The sequence below is a fragment of the Chiloscyllium plagiosum genome, unplaced genomic scaffold, assembly GCF_037043375.1.
Source record: "Chiloscyllium plagiosum isolate Xiang-an unplaced genomic scaffold, Cpla_swu_hap1 HiC_scaffold_47, whole genome shotgun sequence".
Taxonomy (NCBI): Eukaryota; Metazoa; Chordata; class Chondrichthyes; order Orectolobiformes; family Hemiscylliidae; genus Chiloscyllium; species Chiloscyllium plagiosum.
Genome location: NW_028270185.1, coordinates 42,503,902 through 42,525,175, shown reverse-complemented (window position 1 = coordinate 42,525,175; position 21,274 = coordinate 42,503,902).

Genomic DNA, 21,274 nt, shown 5'->3' with positions numbered 1-21,274 from the left:
AATTGTTGAGCCAATCAAGGTGAATCTTTCTCAACCAATTCCATCCCAATAGGTTTGGGCCAGAGTTTTTTACTACCATCAGCGGTAACTGCACCAACTGCTTCTCACAGGAGACAGGAACTGAAATCATAGCCTTAATCTGCAACATTTCCACAGTGTATCTTCTCAGGCTGGCTGAGATCTATGTAAACTTAAGGGTTGTACTCCTGAGTGAATGTGGTCAAAAAACAGATTCTGCACCGACAGATACAGCTGCACCATTATCAACCTCCATAGGAACTCGGTGACATTTAACCAAACATTAATTTTAGTTGGTTCTGATTTGGATGTCAATAAGCAATTTGAATTGTTCCAAAGCACATATAGAGGGACTTTACAGGATGTGCACTCTCCTGGGTGCAGGCCTATGAGATTTCTTAATCTAATCAGGCCTTGTAGCTCTCCATTGCTATCTCAAATTGCATTCTGACAGCAACTACAATGGCTTGTCAGCCCATTTCCTGGAGAACTTTTGAGCCACGTGGCCGAGACTCAGCTTTGTTGTGAGGTTCTACTGTGGGCTGACCTGGGGACCTCTGCTCAGCATATACCCTTCGTTACACTCGGTGGTTGCCTACAGTCGAGTGTTGTTCCCTTAGCTCAGTTGGGGAGGTAAGGGAGTCTATTTCCATCGGAATGCCCTGTAGCTCCCACAGTCCACTTGGTGCATTTTCTAATGACAACACCATTTGCAGTGTCTGTTTGAAGTCCAGTTGTGCTTCAGCTAATAGGCACTTCTGTATGGTTACACCATTAATCCCACATACCAAGCAGTCTCTCAGCATCTCATTCAGTGATAACCCAAAATCACATGCCTCTGCCAGTCATCTCAACCTCGTCAAAAATCCCAATTCGGATTTCCCTTGTTGTATGACAGCCGAATAAAACTGAAAGTGTCTCAGAATTAGAGGAGGTCTGGGTTGTAATGTTCCTTACTCAGCTCCGTAAACTATTAGAAGGTTTTAGTGTCTGGTGAGAAAGTTAAGCCTCTTAGAACGGAGAATGCTGCGTTCTGCAAGCATTCAGAAGGATTACTCATTGCTTTTAATCTGCCCCAATGTCATTTGCCTGGAAAAATATTGCATTCTTTCCACATACTAGGCTCAGTCTTCGACAAATGACTCAAGCTTCCTAAATAAAGACACGATGCCAGAAATGCTTACGCCAACTCCAAGATGACTGGAGCAAATGAATGTCCTTCAGGCATGTCATGTTTTCTGTGAAGATTAGAGTGGTGCTGGAAAAGCACAACTGGTCAGGCAGCATCCGAGGAGCAGGAGAATCGACGTTTCAGGCAAACCTGCTCCTTGGATGCTGCCTGACCTGCTGTGCTTTTCCAGTACCACTCTAAACTTGACTCTAATCTCCAGCATCTGCAGCACCCACTTCCACCTATGTCATGTTTTCTGTGTCATTGGCACTGAAATAACTGCACGGAGATCAGTGTCCCGTCACCAAGTTACCCTTCATTTACTGTGCCCAGCACACTGACTGTGGAAAGCCAGCTCAGAATTTGTCACATGACTGAAGAGATTCTTATTACCTGGTTATATTTATATTTTTATTCAAAGTCCACATGAAGTTACAACAGATAACAAGCACTGTACATCAAAGCTCAGCAGAGAAATGGTTAACATTGCACACCCCAAATCTCATTGTAAACAACAACATAAAACATTGTAACAATGCTGCCCCTTAAACAAGGTTATGTTGCCCTTGGTTTTTTTCAAGAGGAGTTATAAAGTCAGTGGTGCTGCAATGATAAACAGACACTGCCTAAGTCAACAATCAGGAGACCTTTATGTTTTTTTTAAAACACAGTTGTACAGGGGAGCGGCCATTTCTCCCAATTCAGGCTTTTTCTAGTTTAATTTAGTTTTAGCAGGCAGTCAAAAACTGCCAGCAGACAGAGAAGCAGCTACAGTGAAAAGAGGTTCCATACTTCAACAAAGGTCTTGCCTAAAATGAAATCTCTCCTGCCTGTAAGAACCTGTATTTGAATTTAGTAAGGGGTGTGTTTATGGGATGTTGCGGAAATTGGAACAGCTTTGTTAAGTTGCGTTCGAGTTGGTTGTGTTTTCAAATAGTTAAGTTATTCTAAATTCTGTTTTACTTTGTTTGTGTTTCAACTGTAATGTGTAAATAAATTCTATTTTCCTTGAAGCCATGTGGTTTGACCAGCTGCATCACTCCTAGAACATCCACTAAACATCTGCCTTTATAAAATAAAAGTTAGGGTCAGGGTTACCTTTGTAAAATATTTTGCAATGGTCCAGGCTGGTCCATAACAGATTGGAGACTCTTGGTGGGATTGATTCTACTTGGGTTAGAGTTATTGGTCTTTAAGGAGACGAATGGTGGGTGTTAATGTCTTTTGTTCCGGCTATTGAATTTAGTTGGTTTAAGCAGTGCTTGGTATAGTAAGGGCTATTTCAGTCACTAAGAGTTTTCTGGGGGTGGAAGAAGTGACTTTGTGGCTTGACAAGAGGTGAACAAGGCAAAGCTGCTGGAAATGGTAGACAAGCTGGCGTTAGGGTCACCTTCATCCCTGAGAAAAGGAGACAATTGCAGCAATACACAATTACAGTTTAATTTGCTGGAAATGCCATCAGAATCTTTAGAAATGGCTAAAATTAAATTGAAAATAAATCAGCCTGATTTAGAAGCAAAAGATAGAGAGAGAGAAAAAGCAATCAAATGGCTTGAATTACGATTTAAGGCAGAGCAAAAAGGAAAGGACAGAATTGTTTTAGCAGAACAAAAAGAAATGGAAAGAGAAGACAGGAAGAAAGAGAGAGAGACAGAGTTGAAACTTCAGAAATTGGCACTTCAACAGGAAAGTTGGCTTAAAAGGATGGAGGTGAAGGTAGGAGGGACGTTCTGTGAGGAAACTGGTAAGGATGAGAAAACCCATCATGGCCAAAGGCCTGGTTGGTATCTGTTTAAATATACGAGGAGAAAGTGAGGACTGCAGATGCTGGAGATCAGAGCTGAAAATGTGTTGCTGGAAAGGCGCAGCAGGTCAGGCAGCAGATTCCTGAAGAAGGGCTCATGCCCGAAAAGTCGATTCGCCTGCTCCTTGGATGCTGCCTGACCTGCTGCGCTTTTCCAGCAACACATTTTTAGTGTGAATCCTCTTGCAAGGATGCCTGCCTTGAAGAAGTTTTCCTCCGCTCTCTATAAGAATCTCAGTGAGTCTCGCTCTCTCACTGCAACCCCCAGGTCACCTCCTCTGCCCTGAAGCTCTTCTCCACTGCAGGCACCATGCCTCAATTCCCGATGAAGTGTTTTTGGCTGAAACGTCGATTTTCCCACTCCTCAGATGCTGCCTGACCTGCTGTGCTTTTCCCGCACCACTCTAATTGAGACTCTGGTTTCCAGCATCTGCAGTCCTTGTTTTTACCTAGTAATACAAAATAGTAAAAAAAACAAACATACAACTGACAGAACTGGCTATTGGTCGGCCTACACACTTTCCAGCTATCGGATGGCTTACTCACCAACTAACAGTCTGCCTACACACGGACTGACTATTGGTCCACCTTACACACCTTGTAGTTATCGTTCAGATTGCACACAGGCCAGCTATTTGTCGGCCTGCACGCCTCGCGGCCACGGGTCAACCTTCACACCTTGCGGCTATCTGTCAGCCTACACTCCTTCAGCCCAACAGATCCACACCAACCCGCCAAAGCGCAACTCACCCATAAACCCCACATTTACCCCTTCACCTAACACTACAGGCAATTTAGCATGGCCAATTCACCTGGCCTGCACATCATTGATCTATGGGAGGAAACCGGAGCACCCGGAGGAAACCCATGCAGACACGGGGAGAATGTGCAAACTCCTCACAGTCAGTCGCCTGAGGCGGGAATTGAACCTACACACGGGCCAGCTATCAGTCAGCATACATATCTTCCAGCTATTGGTTAGCCTACACACTTTCTAGCTATCAATTGGCTTACACACCTTCTGGCTATTGGTCCACTTACACACCTTTGAGTTGTCAGTCAGCTTAAATACAGGCCGGTTATCGGTCGGCCTAAACACAGTCTGATTCGGTTGGCCTTCACAACACACAAGGACCCACCCATACGCACAGGCCTGGTGCAGCCCACAAAGGCACAATACACACACTAAAACATAGTGCAAACATAAAGGCACAGTCCACCCAAGAAGATATGCCCCACTCACAAAGGTCCAGTCTACTCATGAAGGTCCTGTCCACACACAGAGGCCCTGTCCACTCACTGAGGCCTGGTCCATACATGAAGGGACTGTACACACATGAAGGCATGGTGCACACTAAGTCCTGGTCCACGCATAAAAACCCAGTATACACACGAAGGCTCAGTCTGGGGCTCATACACAAAAGTTAAGCCCACAACCCATCCACTTAAATAAAGGCATAAAAGCTGGGTGCCATCACCAAGTTTTCCTTCAATTCTCTAGTTCACACAGTGGGCGGCATGGTGGCACAGTGGTTAGCACTGCTGCCTCACAGCGCCAGAGACCCGGGTTCAATTCCCGCCTCAGGCGACTGACTGTGTGGAGTTTGCACATTCTCCCCGTGTCTGCATGGGTTTCCTCCGGGTGCTTCGGTTTCCTCCCATAGTCCAAAGATGTGCAGGCCAGGTGATTTGGCCATGCTAAATTGCCTATAGTGTTAGGTGAAGGGGTAAATGTAGGGTTTATGGGTGAGTTGCGCTTTGGCGGGTCGGTGTGGATCTGTTGGGCTGAAGGGCCTGTTTCCACACTATAAGTAATCTAATCTACACTGACTGTGGGCTAGTCAGCTCAGAGTCAGTTGTCTGAGTGAGGTTATGTTAGTTGGTTATGTTAGTCTGCCAGGGATGTTCCAATTGGCCCAGGTTAACCCAATTAGGACAAGAGCTGAAAATGTATTGCTAGAAAAGCGCAGCAGGTCAGGCAGCATCCAAGGAGCAGGAGAATCGACATTTCGGGCATGAGCCCTTCTTCAGGAATGCACTTTTCCAGCAAAACGTTTTCAACTCTGATCTCCAGCATCTGCAGTCCTCACTTTCTCCTCCAATTAAGACAAGGCCCAGTTTGACCTCACAGCCAATAAGGCAAACCTGATTCCAATCACAACAGGTTCTTTCTTTGTTTTGACTTTGTTTTGAGAAAATATTGAAGAGAAAATGAGGTCTGCAGATGCTGGAGATCAGAGATGGAAATGTGTTGCTGGAGAAGCGCAGCAGGTCAGGCAGCATCTAGGGAACAGGAGAATCGACGTTTCGGGCATTAGCCCTTCTTCAGGAATGAGGAAAGTTTGTCCAGCAGGCTAAGATAAAAGATAGGGAGGAGGGACTTGGGGGAGGGGAGTCGGAAATGTGATAGGTGGAAAAAGGTCAAGGTGAGGGTGATAGGACAGATTGGGGTGGGGGCGGAGAGGTCGGGAAGAAGATTGCAGGTTAGGGAGGCGGTGCTGAATTTGATGGATTTGACTGAGACAGGCTGGGGGGAGGGGAAATGAGGAAACTGGTGAAATCCGAGTTCATCCCTTGTGGTTGGAGGGTGCCTAGCCGGAAGATGAGGCGTTCTTCCTCCAACCGTCGTTTCGCTGTGGTCTGACGATGGAGGAGTCCAAAGACCTGCATATCCTTGGTGGAGTGGGAGGGGGAATTGAAATGTTGAGCTACAGGGTGGTTGGGTTGGTTGGTCCGGGTGTCCCAGAGGTGTTCTCTGAAACGCTCCGCAAGTAGGCGGCCCGTCTCCCCAATATAGGAGGCCACATCGGGTACAGAGGATGCAATAGATGATATGTGTGGAGGTACAGGTGAATCTGTGGCGGATATGGAAGTTTCCTTTGGGGCCTTGGAGGGAGGTGAGAGGGGAGGTGTGGGCGCAAGTCTTGCACCTCCTGCGGTTGCAGGGGAAGGTGCCGGGAGTGGAGGTTGGGTTGGTGGGGGGTGTGGATCTGACGAGGGAGTCACGGAGGGAGTGGTCTTTACGGAATGCTGATAGGGGAGGGGAGGGAAATATATCCTTGGTGGTGGGGTCCGTTTGGAGGTGGCGGAAATGACGGCGGATGATGCACCGTACATGGAGGTTAGTGGGGTGGTAGGTGAGGACCAGTGGGGTTCTGTCCTGGTGGCGGTTGGAGGGGCGTGGTTCAAGGGCGGAGGATCGGGAAGTGGAAGAGATGCGGTGGAGGGCATCGTCGATCACGTCGGGGGGGAAATTGCGGTCCTTGAAGAAGGAGGCCATCTGGGATGTGCGTTTTTGGAACTGGTCCTCCTGGGAGCAGATGCGGCGGAGTCGAAGGAATTGGGAGAATGTGATGGCGTTTTTGCAGGGGGCAGGATGGGAGGAGGTGTCGTCCAGGTAGCTGTGGGAGTCGGTCGGTTTGTAGTAGATGTCCGTCTCAGGCTACCCTTCCTCGACCTTTCTATTTCCATCTCAGGCTACCCTTCCTCGACCTTTCTATTTCCATCTCGGGCTACCCTTCCTCGACCTTTCTATTTCCATCTCAGGCTACCCTTCCTCGACCTTTCTATTTCCATCTCAGGCTACTTCACCAACACCTTCCACCCCGACCTCAAATTCACCTGGACAGTCTCAGATTCCTCCCTCCCCTTCCTCGACCTTTCTATTTCCATCTCAGGCTACAACCGCCACCAGGACAGAACCCCACTGGTCCTCACCTACCACCCCACTAACCTCCATGTACAGCGCATCATCCGCCGTCATTTCCGCCACCTCCAAACGGACCCCACCACCAAGGATATATTTCCCTCCCCTATCAGCATTCCGTAAAGACCACTCCCTCCGTGACTCCCTCGTCAGATCCACACCCCCCACCAACCCAACCTCCACTCCCGGCACCTTCCCCTGCAACCGCAGGAGGTGCAAGACTTGCGCCCACACCTCCCCTCTCACCTCCCTCCAAGGCCCCAAAGGAAACTTCCATATCCGCCACAGATTCACCTGTACCTCCACACATATCATCTATTGCATCCTCTGTACCCGATGTGGCCTCCTCTATATTGGGGAGACAGGCCGCCTACTTGCGGAGCGTTTCAGAGAACACCTCTGGGACACCCGGACCAACCAACCCAACCACCCTGTAGCTCAACATTTCAATTCCCCCTCCCACTCCACCAAGGATATGCTGGTCTTTGGACTCCTCCATCGTCAGACCACAGCGAAACGACGGTTGGAGGAAGAACGCCTCATCTTCCGGCTAGGCACCCTCCAACCACAAGGGATGAACTCGGATTTCACCAGTTTCCTCATTTCCCCTCCCCCCAGCCTGTCTCAGTCAAATCCATCAAATTCAGCACCGCCTCCCTAACCTGCAATCTTCTTCCCGACCTCTCCGCCCCCACCCCAATCTGTCCTATCACCCTCACCTTGACCTTTTTCCACCTATCACATTTCCGACGCCCCTCCCCCAAGTCCCTCCTTCCTATCTTTTATCTTAACCTGCTGGACAAACTTTCCTCATTCCTGAAGAAGGGCTAATGCCCGAAACGTCGATTCTCCTGTTCCCTAGATGCTGCCTGACCTGCTGCGCTTCTCCAGCAACACATTTCCATCTTTGAGAAAATATTACCTTGTTGAAGTTCCAGCTGTTCTTCTAGTCAGTACAGCCTTCAGATTCTGTATTAGAGTGCTCAATCACAGATTGAATTTCCCAAATGAGTTGTATAACTGAATTAACAAAGACAAAACAACAATCCCAAGCGAATGCACATGGGAGTACCTTCACATAGACCATTATCGTTTGGTGACCCTGGAAAGAGAATAGCAACAACAGGCAAGATGGGAAATATCCAGTTAGACAAAGTTGTTTGATCCTCTGTGGGAGAGTAGCTGCCACAACATTCCAGACCTGTGTTTGTCTGATTGGACTCTGCACCACCGTACTGTGCATCTCTTTACAAATGGCACAATTCACTCGTCTTTTTGACAATCAATAATTGTGATAAGAATGTGCAATAGAACAACTCTCAAGGAGCTCGACAACACGAGGTATTAAATGACTGAATACCCTCAGCAAAATGAAGGTTATCACTGAAAAAAAAACAGAAGATATTTAGATTTTGATGGGATTGATAGTGAGTGAAATAATACAAATACTGTTGTTTGAAGACAAGTTACAATTCACATTTGAGATGTAATAGGATCAGATTAATCCAGTCTTTGGGGTATTCAAACAGTCTAAAATCTCATTGGTATCACATCATTAATCTGGTATAATCTGTTTGTTCAAAATGATTTTTAAAAATTGATGATGTAATCACATTTTCCCAGGAGATATATCACACAACATAAAATAAAGTTCCTAGAACTGGAGCTGACACAGTTCCAAGAGAATTCTCCAAATCTGACAGTTTGCCAGCAGCAGGAAGGGAGGTTGTTTGACAAACAATCAAATGCATCTTCTCAGGGAAAAGGTTGAAAAAGTATACGACACCAGCCTTGCCATTATTGGTATTCCTGGTAAATCTTGGAAAATTTTAACTTGTATAAATTTCTGCTTTGAATCATACTTATTTCTACCTATGACTGATAATTATTTTGTTTCCATTTAGCAAGGCAAATACTGATGCCAGACAATACTGTGCTCACTCACTGAGATTAAAGCAAAGAGATTGTCAATTTGGAGACTCATCAGTCATGTGCAACATTGGCTGTTTCTTTATACTGGGTTCTGTTTCTCTGGAATGCATTTGCACTGAGGCCACATTAATGAAGTTTGGCTGAGCACCAGCCCTGGCATTTCCTAGAAAGTGTTCGGCAAGACTGCACTCTGTGGTAGTTCAAAGCCTGTTATTGGTTGGATGGGTTTTGTAACAATGCACCTATTAGTGGCATTCAGTGTTTCCTATTCCTTGAAGTGAAGATATTTTATTGGTGGATCTTGTTCAGGCAGCGTGCATCAAATCGGAGTCCAGATACAATGTGGGCAATGGGTGGGTTCAGCAGATCGTTATGGAGTGATAAGTGAGCATCAGTACAAAATGTTGTTTTCAGTGAGTGAATGTGTGGGGGCACGATATTTGTGAAGACAGATCATTGGGAGGGGTGTTGAGCTCAGGGTTCTAATTTTGATGCATGTTGTTGAATTATTTGGTTGTTAAAAAGACGAGTGAATTGTGTCATTTGTAAAGAGATGCACAGCACTATGGTGCAGAATCCAATCAGACAAACATAGATCTGGAATGTTGTGGCAGCTACTCTCCCACAGAGGATCAAACAACTTTGTCTAACAGGATATTTCCCACCTTGCCTGTTGTTGCTATTCTCTTAGGAGAAAGTGAGGACTGCAAATGCTGGAGATCAGAGCTGAAAACGTGTTGCTGGAAAAGTGCAGCAGGTCAGGCAGCATCCAAGGAGCAGGATTCTCCCTCTCCTTGGTTGCTGTTCTCTTTCCAGGGTCACCAAACGATAATGGTCTATGTGAAGGTACTCCCATGTGCATTCACTTAGGATTGTTGTTTTGTCTTTGGCCATCAGTTTAGATAACTATTTTTTATTTTTTTAGATTAGATTAGATTAGATTACTTACAGTGTGGAAACAGGCCCTTCGGCCCAACAAGTCCACACCGACTCACAACCCACCCCCCTACATTTACCCCTTCACCCAACCTACGGGCAATTTAGCATGGCCAGTTCACCTGACGTGCACATCTTTGAACTGTGGGAGGAAACCTGAGCACCCGGAGGAAACCCATGCAGACATGGGGAGAATGTGCAAACTCCACTCAGTCGCCTGAGGTGGGAATTGAACCCAGGTCTCTGGCGCTGTGAGGCAGCAATGCTAACCACTGTGCCACCGTGCTGCCCACCAATTGTGCAAACATATCCATTTTTGACTTCATGATAGAGGGATGGTCATTGATGAAACAGCTGATGATAACTGGGCCAAAGACAGTACCATGAGGAACTTTTGCAGTGATGTCCTGGAGCCTGGATAACTGACATCTATCTTCCTTTATGCTCAATATGACTTCAACCCTGACTCCCTTTGACTCCACTTTGCTCGGACTCCTTGATGCCACACTAGGTCAAATGCTATTGTGAGTCAAGGACTGTTACTCTCACTTCACCTCTGGAGTTCAGCTCTCTTTCTAATGTTTGAACCAGCCAGCAGATGCTGCTTGATAGCACAGTCGATGACATCTTCCATCATTTTACTAATGATCAAGAGTAGGCTGATGGCATGGTGACTGGCTAAACTAATCTTTTTTGTTTTTTGGTACAAGACACTCCTGGGCAAGTTTCCACCATGTCAGGTAGACCCCACCTTAGCAGCTGTACTGGAACAGCTCAACTCGGAATGCAGCAAGTTCTGAATTCTTCATACTTCATCAAAAGCCCAGCCTTACACAGCATCATTGTCAAAGTACTTTTACCTCATTTGTCTTCCACCATCATCTCAATGAACAACATTAATTTTAAGATCGTTCTTTAGCAGTTTTTATTTATATATTTATATCCCAAAAATGATCCAATTAAAACTGACATCTCAGAATGTTTCAATTTTAGTACTATCAGCCATGTAATCTCAAACCATACTAGGAAAACTACAATTATCCTGGAGCTTGATGCTTAAGTTTGTAGGTTGCACTCATTACTCTGTTGTTGGTCTTGCCTCAACATAGTGCCATCGGGGAGAAGCTGTCTGTTCATCATATTTTCTGTTGATCCACTTATTTAACTCACATTTATGACATATTGGGGGTTTCCACAAGATTAATGTACATAACAATCTACATAAGAAAAAGGTCAAAGTCTTGACCAACGGAAGAGCCCAAATACAACGCACATGGTGACCATTTAGCAAAAGAGCTTCTTTTGATATTGTTCATCCTTTAGCAGCAAGAAGCCTCTGGCCTCCACTCAGATTTCTATTGCAGACAAAGTGACAGCAATTTTATGGGTATCAGATGTAGACGATATTAAGATCGCGAGGACCAAATATTAATCATGGCAAGCCATTTAGCTGTCCAAGAACTAGCACCTTAAGCGATAAGGAAAGAAAACTGAGAAGGGGTTAGAGGTGAGGAGATGTGGCAATTGGGGTGGGGGAAAAGAAAAGAGAATTGAGAAAGATGGAGAAAACCAATACAAAAGGCAAGAGCTACAGACTAACTATGCAAGCAAGAAATCAAAAATAAATCAAACAAATTTCAATTGTCAGATCAACGAATTCAAAAATTGAAGGTTCAAATCAAATTTCACAGTTTGAGAATATTAATTCAGTCTTTAAAAAATTAAATAGGAAATAAAATGCTGGTAAATGGTGAAGGTTCACAAAGTTAAAGATTGTCGTAAAAATCCAAGATATTAACCAAATGCCCTTTTGGGAAGGAAAGCTTCATTTGGCCCGTATGTCACAGTGAGTCCCAGGCCAATGAGATTAATATTAAATCCCCTTTAAAAAGTGGCTGACTGAATTTCTCAAGTTTAACCTACACTATTGGCTTTATTCTGAACTACATTAATCATCTAGACAACTGAGCTAATCAATCCTCACATTAATGCAGTACACATCTCATAAAAAGTAAAATGTTAGCCAATTATAAAAATATTGATTAAATCAAGTCATTTAACTTTCAAAGTTACTCAGTGAAACTAAAATACATTAATATTTTACAATTATATACATTCTCCATTCTTTTTGCTTTCAATTCATCCCCTTTTATTCCTTCTTCCCCACCTTCAGTCCTTACAATTCCTCTCTGCCCCCCTTTACCATCTCCCACTTCTCAACATCACCTCCCATATCCTTCTCCCTCCCCAAATCTCCTCTTCCATTCTTCTCACACCTCCTTCCCATTACTGTAAATAACTTTCAACACTCTCTCTTTGTAAACTCACCACTGCACCTCCACCCCCCATTCTCCATCTCTCTCTTCCCTTCCACCTTTCCCATTTCTAAGTGGGAATGGAAGTAGTTTTGCAGTGTGTGAGGCACAGGAGGTAGGGGTGATATTTGTTTGGGGAGTAGATATGGAGGAGGTACTGGAGGAAGTATGGACGTGGGTGTGGTATTGGGAGGGCTGTGGGGGTATTGGAGTTATTTTTAGGGGATATTGGAGTTATTTTGGGGGGGTATTGGGGTGATTTTTGAGTATGGAGTGACTTTGGAGGGCACTGGGATAATTTGGAGGGCATATTTGGGCGATTTGGAGATATTGATATTTTGGGAGAGTATTGGGATGATTTGGAGGCTATTGAGGTGATTTTTGGAGGGTATTGGTGTGATTTTGGCAGAGTATTGGGGCAATTTGGAGGATATTGGAGTGATCTGAAGTGTTGAGGCAATTTGGGGGGAATATTGGGGCAAATTAGGGTATATTCCAGGGAGTATTGAGCGATTTGGTGAAATATTGGGGTGAGTACTGGCATGATTCTGGAGAGGATTGGTGTAACTTTGGGCGAGTATTGGGTAAATTGGGGACATTGGAGTGATTTGGGGGAGTATTGGAGCGATATTGGGATAATGTTTGGGGATACTGGAGTGATTTGGGGAAAGTTTGGGGTGTGTTGGTGAGATTTTGGGGAGATAGTGAAATGATTTTGAGTAAGTATGTGGGGGGGGGGTGAAGGTCCTCACCTCCTGATTTTCTTTCGACGCCTCCGGCCCGCGCCGCCTCACACTTTGGCGCCTGCCGCCGCCACCCACTCCCTCCGCGCTTCCAATATCGTTCCCGCCGCCGACACCCAAACCTCTCCAATCGCATCTGGGTTGAATCTCGAAGTAGCCGGCAGTATATTTCGGGGCCGGGATGGGTGGAGAAGTAGGACTGAGGGTGAGACACTAGGGGCGATGATGGGGTGACCAATTAAAGACGTCGACAAATGGCGGAAGGTTATCGCTTCCTCCTCGCGGTGGAAGCGTCACGCGGCCAAGCCTCTCCATTATCACATCAAAAGGAGGGGGGAGGGGGATGGAAACGACGTCTTCACATATTGCAGCACGTAATGTGAAGGAGTTAATTCTTTATGAGGTGCCAACGTTGGATCTAACAGTTTCTTCCCCGATTGCAGATGTATTCGAAGGGCATGCTGGATTGAACAGCGGGATAATTGAAAAGAGACGTACTTGATTCTCCTCTACTCCTGAGTCCGTGAATGGTCTGAGCCTTCCTGTTATGTTGGCACTGACATTTTGGAGATAAATCTCCTGGATATATTTTCAGACCAATTCACTGTGAAGCTGTAGTGTGACACCGTGCACTGCAATACTCCGTCAACTTTGTGAAATCTATGTTATTGTACCTGGTCCAGAAGGCTCAAAAAGGTAGAGCTTGGTTAGTAAAACAGGATTTTTTTGCTGACGAAAGACAAGTTGGTTTGCATGATTTAGGTTATTTGATACTGTTGTACTGCTCTGAGGCTCCAATCATGACCCAGAACATCCGGCCCTCAGTGAAAGTCAGTCCTGTCATTGTCCCCTCCATTTAACCTGATGTTCAGATTGAGGGACTGAGTAAATTGGATACTATGTCAGGGTCACCATCAGCAGAGAACTGCAAAAAGAATATGAATAATCTTTCAACCCTGGTATAGAATAATGGCCTTTGTGTAGGACAGCAATGCAGTGATTATAACACAGGATGTCTGTACAAATAGTGATTGCGGTTTCCAGGCGAGGTGGTTTACTGGAGGTCACATTAAGTTGCTGAGGAACCCCCATCTGTTTTGTGATTATTGAGAGAGAAAAAGTATTTTAAAAGTACGAATAAGGTAATATTGAAGGGACTTACTGTTGCCAGCCAGCACATGGAAGTTTATAAATGTTTGCAGTAACGATAACATGGTGCTGAACATTCCCACAGTACATTGTATATGTCAGGGCGGCTGCATCATCACTGATAGCTGGGACATATCTGGCACATCAGGGGAGTAACCCAGTGGATCAAACTCTTTGATGCAATAACGTACCATTTCTTCAACTCCAAAATAGTTCACTTGAAGGAAAGTGCAGTTGATGTAAGGTTGGGTGGCAAGATATCCAATGAATTCCATGTGGTACCTGATAAGGCTGTGTAGGATTCTGAGAATGTTTATTCCTGCCATGATACCAGACGTTAGTACAATACAAAAGACTGAGTCTTCTGGGGCACTAGCATTTTATCATGGGCTCTCTTGGATTTTTTTATTCTTTCAAGTTTAGGCTTTACTTCCCCAGATGAACCACTTGATATCAGGTGCTGCCTGAACACTGACCCATTTCTGTGCATGACAGTTACATTTAACCATTGACTTACTGGGCATTGGTTGGGAGCAGTATCATTTCTTGATGTGTGATATCAATGTAGTTAACATTTCCAAACAAACTCTGTGGTATAATTCCTCAAGTGAGGTAAAAGAGAACATTTTCTCAGTAGCTCACAGGCACTCTGCATTTTCCAGTGCTTTACTGGAAAGTTGTGTACTGTTGATCTGAATCTCCAGGAATTACTCTGAGTGAAGGTATTACTGATCACAGAATTATACTGAACGGGGATCACGAACCTTAAGCTGGACCCATGATTGCTGTGGACTAATGTTGTTGGGAGGATGTGTCCTTGTAGTTTTATACAGAGTATGGGTAATTGCTTGAATAGAAACTTCTGACCCAGTACTCTTTCTTTTCTGTGGTTTCTGTCAGTGCAGCATTGTAGTAAGTGTGGAGCACTAACAGGATACCATCCATAACTCCACTTGCAAGTTTTGTTTTTCTGTGATACCTTTTATTGTAGAACTCTATTGCATGTGGGTCAATAGCCTGAAGAGAATACTCTGTTCCACTGGCAATGTGATTCAGTCAGCATCTTTCAATTAGAATGTTACTGAGTGTGGGTTCCTGGCCAAAGAAGAACAACTAACTCCAGTGTCCAAGTGTTACCGCGGGCATCTCTCGAAGTAAAATTATGCTGAATGGAGATTACGAATTGGAGAAGAGCAACTTAATCCAATGGCCCTGTGCAAGGAGGAGTATCTCTGACTATAGAATTTAACTGCTTTTGGAAATCTAAATGAATCTGACCACAGTGGTATCTAGAACCGTGAGGATTTGAACCATGCAGTGCTTCATTTATATTACACTCCTGTTCTGTCCATTCATGGAGCTGTCAGTTTAGTGTGTAATTACACAATGGAATGCAACTGTGAAAATCTTTGCAGTGGGTTGAATGTGTTTCGTGCTAGGTTTACATAATGTCCCATTGGAGATGAACTGATGTGATGATTTTCATAAAAGGAAAATGGCAAAGTAACAATGTTAACTTGATCAAATGCCCCATAAACATATTATGTTTGCTGAAATAGTTGGGGTTGGTTAATCTTCCAGCAAGATTAGGCCAAGTTGTGGGACATGTCTCCACTAATTTATTATCTGTATATTAATCAGGATGAATATAGAACGGGAAATGTTGACACAATTTCACATCTGTATCTGATTAGATTAGGATTAATAATTTTTATATCTGTAATATATAATTTTTCCATAGTTAACATTCCAGAGATTGCTGCCCTTCACTTTGTGATGTGTGTCCTCCTTGTGAGGAAGAGATTTTGGTGAAGAACATGCATCAATCAATTGTAAGGCAATATCTATAATTTAATAAAAAAGAAATAAAAATGTTTGTTTCAATGAATTACTAACTTCAGTACCTACAATATGAGTATGGTTAATAATTGAGTTGGAGAGCATTACATAGAATTAACAGGACAGAATACAGAACAGTTAACATGGTGCTTTAATATACCAAGCTAGCCTCTCTCATTCCCAGTTGTTCAAGCCCTGAGTCAGTATTCTATGTTAATGTTCTCCAGTTGTAGTCTCTCCCAGTGGTGGAAATATCATTTCCATATTTGCATTGAAAACTCTTTTAAAGTTTCATGCCCCACATTTGGGCTTTACTCAGCTCTCTCCAAGTCAAATTCAAGAGTCAGAGATACATACCTCTTTTTGGATGTGGTAAGTTAAATATAGAAAAGCATAGTTATTTTGTCTTTAGTATAATGATTTGATTCTGGCTACCATCTATGTACTCTATGTCACTAACTCAGCTCACATATCCAATTTATAGAATTGTGAGCATTTCTCTTCTTTTTGCGTGATAATAACAAATATTCCGACTCTAGAGGGAGCCAAAAATCTATCACACATTTCTCGTTTTTGTCTCACAGCCTCTGACCTTCCAACGCACGACAAATTAACTCTTAATTGTGACAAACTCGGGATTGTTTGACTTACATTTACAGAAGGATTTATTATTTGTTCCCCAATCAGTTGCACCTATTTATACAGTTACATTTAATTCTTGAAGAAATGTTTGGCTCTTAAAAATATAAATTACAAACACATACTCCACAATAAGGATCTCTGAAAAAAAAAAGTTGACTCAGTGAGATTACAACTCTCTTTGGTGTCATCCTGATTACAGATGAAGGTGGTTTTGGCTCTTGGAGGTCAATCATCTCAGCCATCATACATCTCTGCAAGACTTTTTCAGGGTCATATTCTAGGCCCCAAAATCTGCAGCTTCCTCATTACTGCCCTTCCCTTCATCATCATTTCATTAATAGAGATGTTTGCTCATGATTGCACAATGTTCAGCACCAATTACTCCTGAGATAATGAAAACATATGTGTCTATATACAGTGAGATAACATCTAGCTTGGGCTGATCATTGACAAATAACATTCAGATTCGACCAGTTAATGACCATCTCAAAAAGAGAGGGTCTACCAATCTCCCATTGGCTCATTATGACATGACCATCACAAAATCAATATTATTAACAACCTGGACCAACAGTTGACAAGAAAATGACCTAGTTTAGCCATACAAGCGCTGTGGCTACAGAAGTATGTCAGACACTCTTATTACTGTGACAAGCTCCCTACCTGCCTCTCCAATCCATGTCAACCGTCCAGAATGCATAGCTCAGGAGTGGGATAGAATGTTCTCCACGTATCTGGTTGAGTGTCTCTCAATTGCAACACTGATTGCAACACTCATGAAGCTCCACATTGTGTAGGACAAACAGCTGATTGATTGCCATGCCAATCATCACATTTAGTACTCACTCCCTTCACCATTAACCAAAATTTAATACCACCTCCAAGATGCAAAAATGTTACACTCCAAGTCGCTTTAACAGCAAACCCATGATCTTCAGCACCTGGAAGAATGTGAGCAAAAGATACATAGAAGGGTCATCACATACAAGTTCCTTCTCAAGCCAGATTTCATGCTGACCTGGAAATACATTGTCATTCCATCACTGTTGCTGTGTAAAAGTTCTGCAACTCTCCTTCAAAAGCATGTATGTTTCCTGCAACCCAGAGAATACAGGTCTTCAAAAAGGCAGATCTCCAACACCATCACAAAGGTGAATATGAATAGGCAATGAATGGTGGCTTGCCACTAAATCTCACATTGCACTTGTACGTTTTTAAAAAATGACTATTACCAAATCTTCAGAAGGATAACTTTGAACCCAACAGGTGGTAAGTGTCTGGAGGAATGTGCATATGGCATACAGCAGGTGGAACGTCCAAAGTAAAAGAGTGGCCGCTTTGTGCTGAGGTCTTGCTGAATGTGGGGCATCAGCAATCCTAGCGGATAGTCCATGTCATATCTTATTTTGCTGAGTCTAATGAATTTCCCAAGTCTTGCTGGTCTCAAAACCAGGAGACAGATCCATTTGCCTTGGTTGTCTGTGCTGGGTAATGGATTAAGTGTTGGTGTTCTCCACTCTAGTGTACGACCCTGAATCAAGTGGAGGTTCCCTTATCTTTGAAAGTGGATCAATTCTGGAGTGATCATTGCATATTTGTGGCAATAGATCCAGTGTGGCGATATCCAATCCCAAGGAATGGTCTAAAAAGAAAGCAGTCTTTTGTACTGTACTGTACTGTTCCATTTTCTTTTATTCAATGAAGAGATATGGGTGTTGCTGGTTAGGCCAACACTTAACAACCATCCATAATTGCACAGAGGGCAGGGAAGAGTCAACCAGATTGTCGTATGTCTGAAATCACATGTGGCCAGACCAGTTACGGATAATAGATTATCTTCCCTAAAGGACATTCGTGAACAAGAAGCTTTTTTTCCCCCAGGCAATTGACAGCCATTTCATCATTATCATTAGATTTTTAAGTCCAGATTTTAAATGAAATGAAATTCCACCATCTGCCATTGTGAATGTCGAACCCAGCTCCTCAGAGAATTACCAAGGTCTCTGAATTAACAGTCTAATGATAATACCATTAGGCATTGTTTTCCCAAATCGGTAGCATTGGCCTGAATCCATAAGGATTTATGGTGGCACAGTGACAAGGTAGTTAGCACTGCTGCCTCACTGCATCAGGGACCTGGATTCCATTCCAACCTTGGATGAATGTCAGTGTGGAGTTTGAACATTCTCCCCATTTCTCCAGAGGTTTCTCCATAATGCAAAGATGTGGCCATTTTAAATTGTCCAATAGTGTCGTGCTATTCTGATCAGGTGGGTTAGCCATGATAAAAAACACATCCATTGGGTTGGGGAGAAGGTCTAGGTGGGATGCTTTTTGAAGGGTCACTGTAGACACAATGGGTTGAATTACTTCTTTCTGCACTGTAGGGTACCTATAATCCTACCACAGAAGCAATTCTGATGATCTCCATGGGAAATGCTGGTTAAACTACAGGGATTCCTAGCTCCAGATAGCTCTGAATCTGGGGGGGGGATCTCTATTCACAAGGAGAGGGCCTATGAGAGGAGCTTGGGAGCATGAGCCTGAACATAGGTAGGAAGTTTTGCTTAATCTCAGATAAAGAGTCTGATTTCTAAACTGGAGAGCTGTAATGGCCAATGCTGCATCGATTCAGATTTTATTTGGATGGGGGCCATAGTGTACAGTCTTGGACCGTTACTGGGATTCTTTATCAAATGATGAAGTTCTTTTGATTGTGGTGGGTATCCAACCTGGGACATGGTGGTTGGATTCACTGCTGAGTACCTTCATAGTTAAGATTGACAGGATGTTCAATCCAATGCAAGAGGGAGGGACTCAATGCACGATTATTTGTTCATCCATACTGTGATGGACCAGGCCAGACCCCATCAAAACATTTCAAGAAGGTAGCCCAGACCCTAACTTTTCTGGTTGTTTTCAGTAGATATTCCCGAAGTGATGCAGCTGGTCAAAACTCTTTGGTTTTAAACAAAACAGAATTTATTTACAGAATATCACATGAAACTTAACCAGTTTAACAGAATACCTTAACCTATCTGAAAACTTAACAGACTATCACAACTCAACTTATGCCCGAAACATCGATTCTCATGCTCCTTGGATGCTGCCTGACCTGCTGCGCTTTTCCAGCAACACATTTTTCAGCTCTGATCTCCAGCATCTGCAGTCCTCACTTTCTCCAAAACAAACCAGATAAAAGCTAAGCAGGGAGAACTGGCCATTCCCCTTTCATTGTACAAGTGTGTTTTTTAAACTTAAAAGCTTTAAGTAGATAAATACAGACAAAAATGGAACCTCTGAAAAACAACCAAGGACAACCTAATCTTGTTCAAGGAGCATCATCATCACAGTATTGTGGAGGACATCCATTCCTTGACACTGTGGAGTGATTCAATGCCCTGCACTGTCATTCAAGCATGGAAATACAATTCTGGAGACAATCTGAGCTGTGGAGGCTCCAAAACTGAATACAGAAATTTTTCAATCAATGTTTGTGTCAGGTGTTTGCTTGATTGATCCCAGGTGTCTTTGTGTGGATGTTATGGCCTTATGGGAAACTTCAGCTAATCTAAATAACCAACAAAGCAGATGAAATCAATCGGTGCCAACACCAAAACAAATTGAGTGCATGACCATATTTCTATAAGCAATCTGCTGCTCATGTTCTTCTCTGCCTTTTAAAGAACTATTGATTCATTTAGAGAGAGTTTGCTGCTGTAGTTCAGATTCTTTAAACTTCATATAACATGGAATGACAATTATCTTTGTGGGATTATTTACAGTCTGGGCTTGGATATGGAGAATATTTCATCAGTAACTTTGTCTTTTTTTTCCTTTCTCTTACAGTCAGTCGAGTGGTGATTGCATTCTTGACTCGGGGCAAGTCTAGTTTTTCTACATGCACCATTCGCTATCTGGTGGCCATGTCAATGTCTGATCTACTGTTCATTGTTGTTTATGTTATACTTTGTCAATTTCCATATTATTATTATCCACAGTGTTTCCTGGACATCACTCCTGTTTGTAGTGTTCTCTTTGTCATTTGCTGCTTGACCATTGATTGTTCTGCCTGGTTCACTGTTGCTTTTTCTTTTGATCGATTTGCCACCATTTGGTTTGCATCAGATGAAAACTAAGTATTGCACAGAGAAAACTGCAATGAGAGTTCTAGCAATAATCGGCATTTTGTTTTCTTTAAAGAACATTCCCAACTACTTTCGATATAAACCTGGAATGATCAGTAACAATGTTCCATGGTACTCTCAACCAGGCTCGGTTATTTTTATGACCATCGGTGGATAGGTTTTAAATATTTTGAACATTTTTTAAACACCTTTTTTCCCATTCACATTTATTCTCTTTATCAATGTTCTGACTGTCAGACAGATCTTCGAAGCCAGTAAGATGCATAAAGGACTGAGGGGTCAAAGAAAAATAGAGCATGACCCAGAGATAGAGATCAGAAAGCAATCTGTGATTTTAGTCTTTGCCATATCTGCTAACTTCATACTTCTCTGATTGGTGTACATTTTATATTTCTTTCATGCTGGTTATTCTCTGAATTCCAATGCTTATCACCTCTTTATAAAAATTGCATATATGCTGCGGAACCTTAGTTGCTGCACAAATGCATTTATTTATGTGGTGACCCAGAAAAACTTCAGAGATAAGTTAATGCGTGTAGTGAAATATCCAGTTATAAATATAATTCAATTGATGAATAAATCCAACTAACTGACAGCCAACATGAGATGCACAGATAATGGATGAGGAGCCCTCATAAAGGATGGAATGAAAGAAGAAGGAGGAATAGCATCATGATAACATTCCTCTTGTAATGGGCAAGTGATGACTTGATCTGAGGAGCAAAATAAAAGAGAATGGAGGAGCAAAGCAGTGTAAAAGCGCTGACAGCAACGAGCAACAGTTAGTAGAAAGCTGAACAATAAAAGCAAAACCGAAACAGCAATTAGATATGCACAAAAGATACATTCATCGCAAGCAATTGTATTGTCA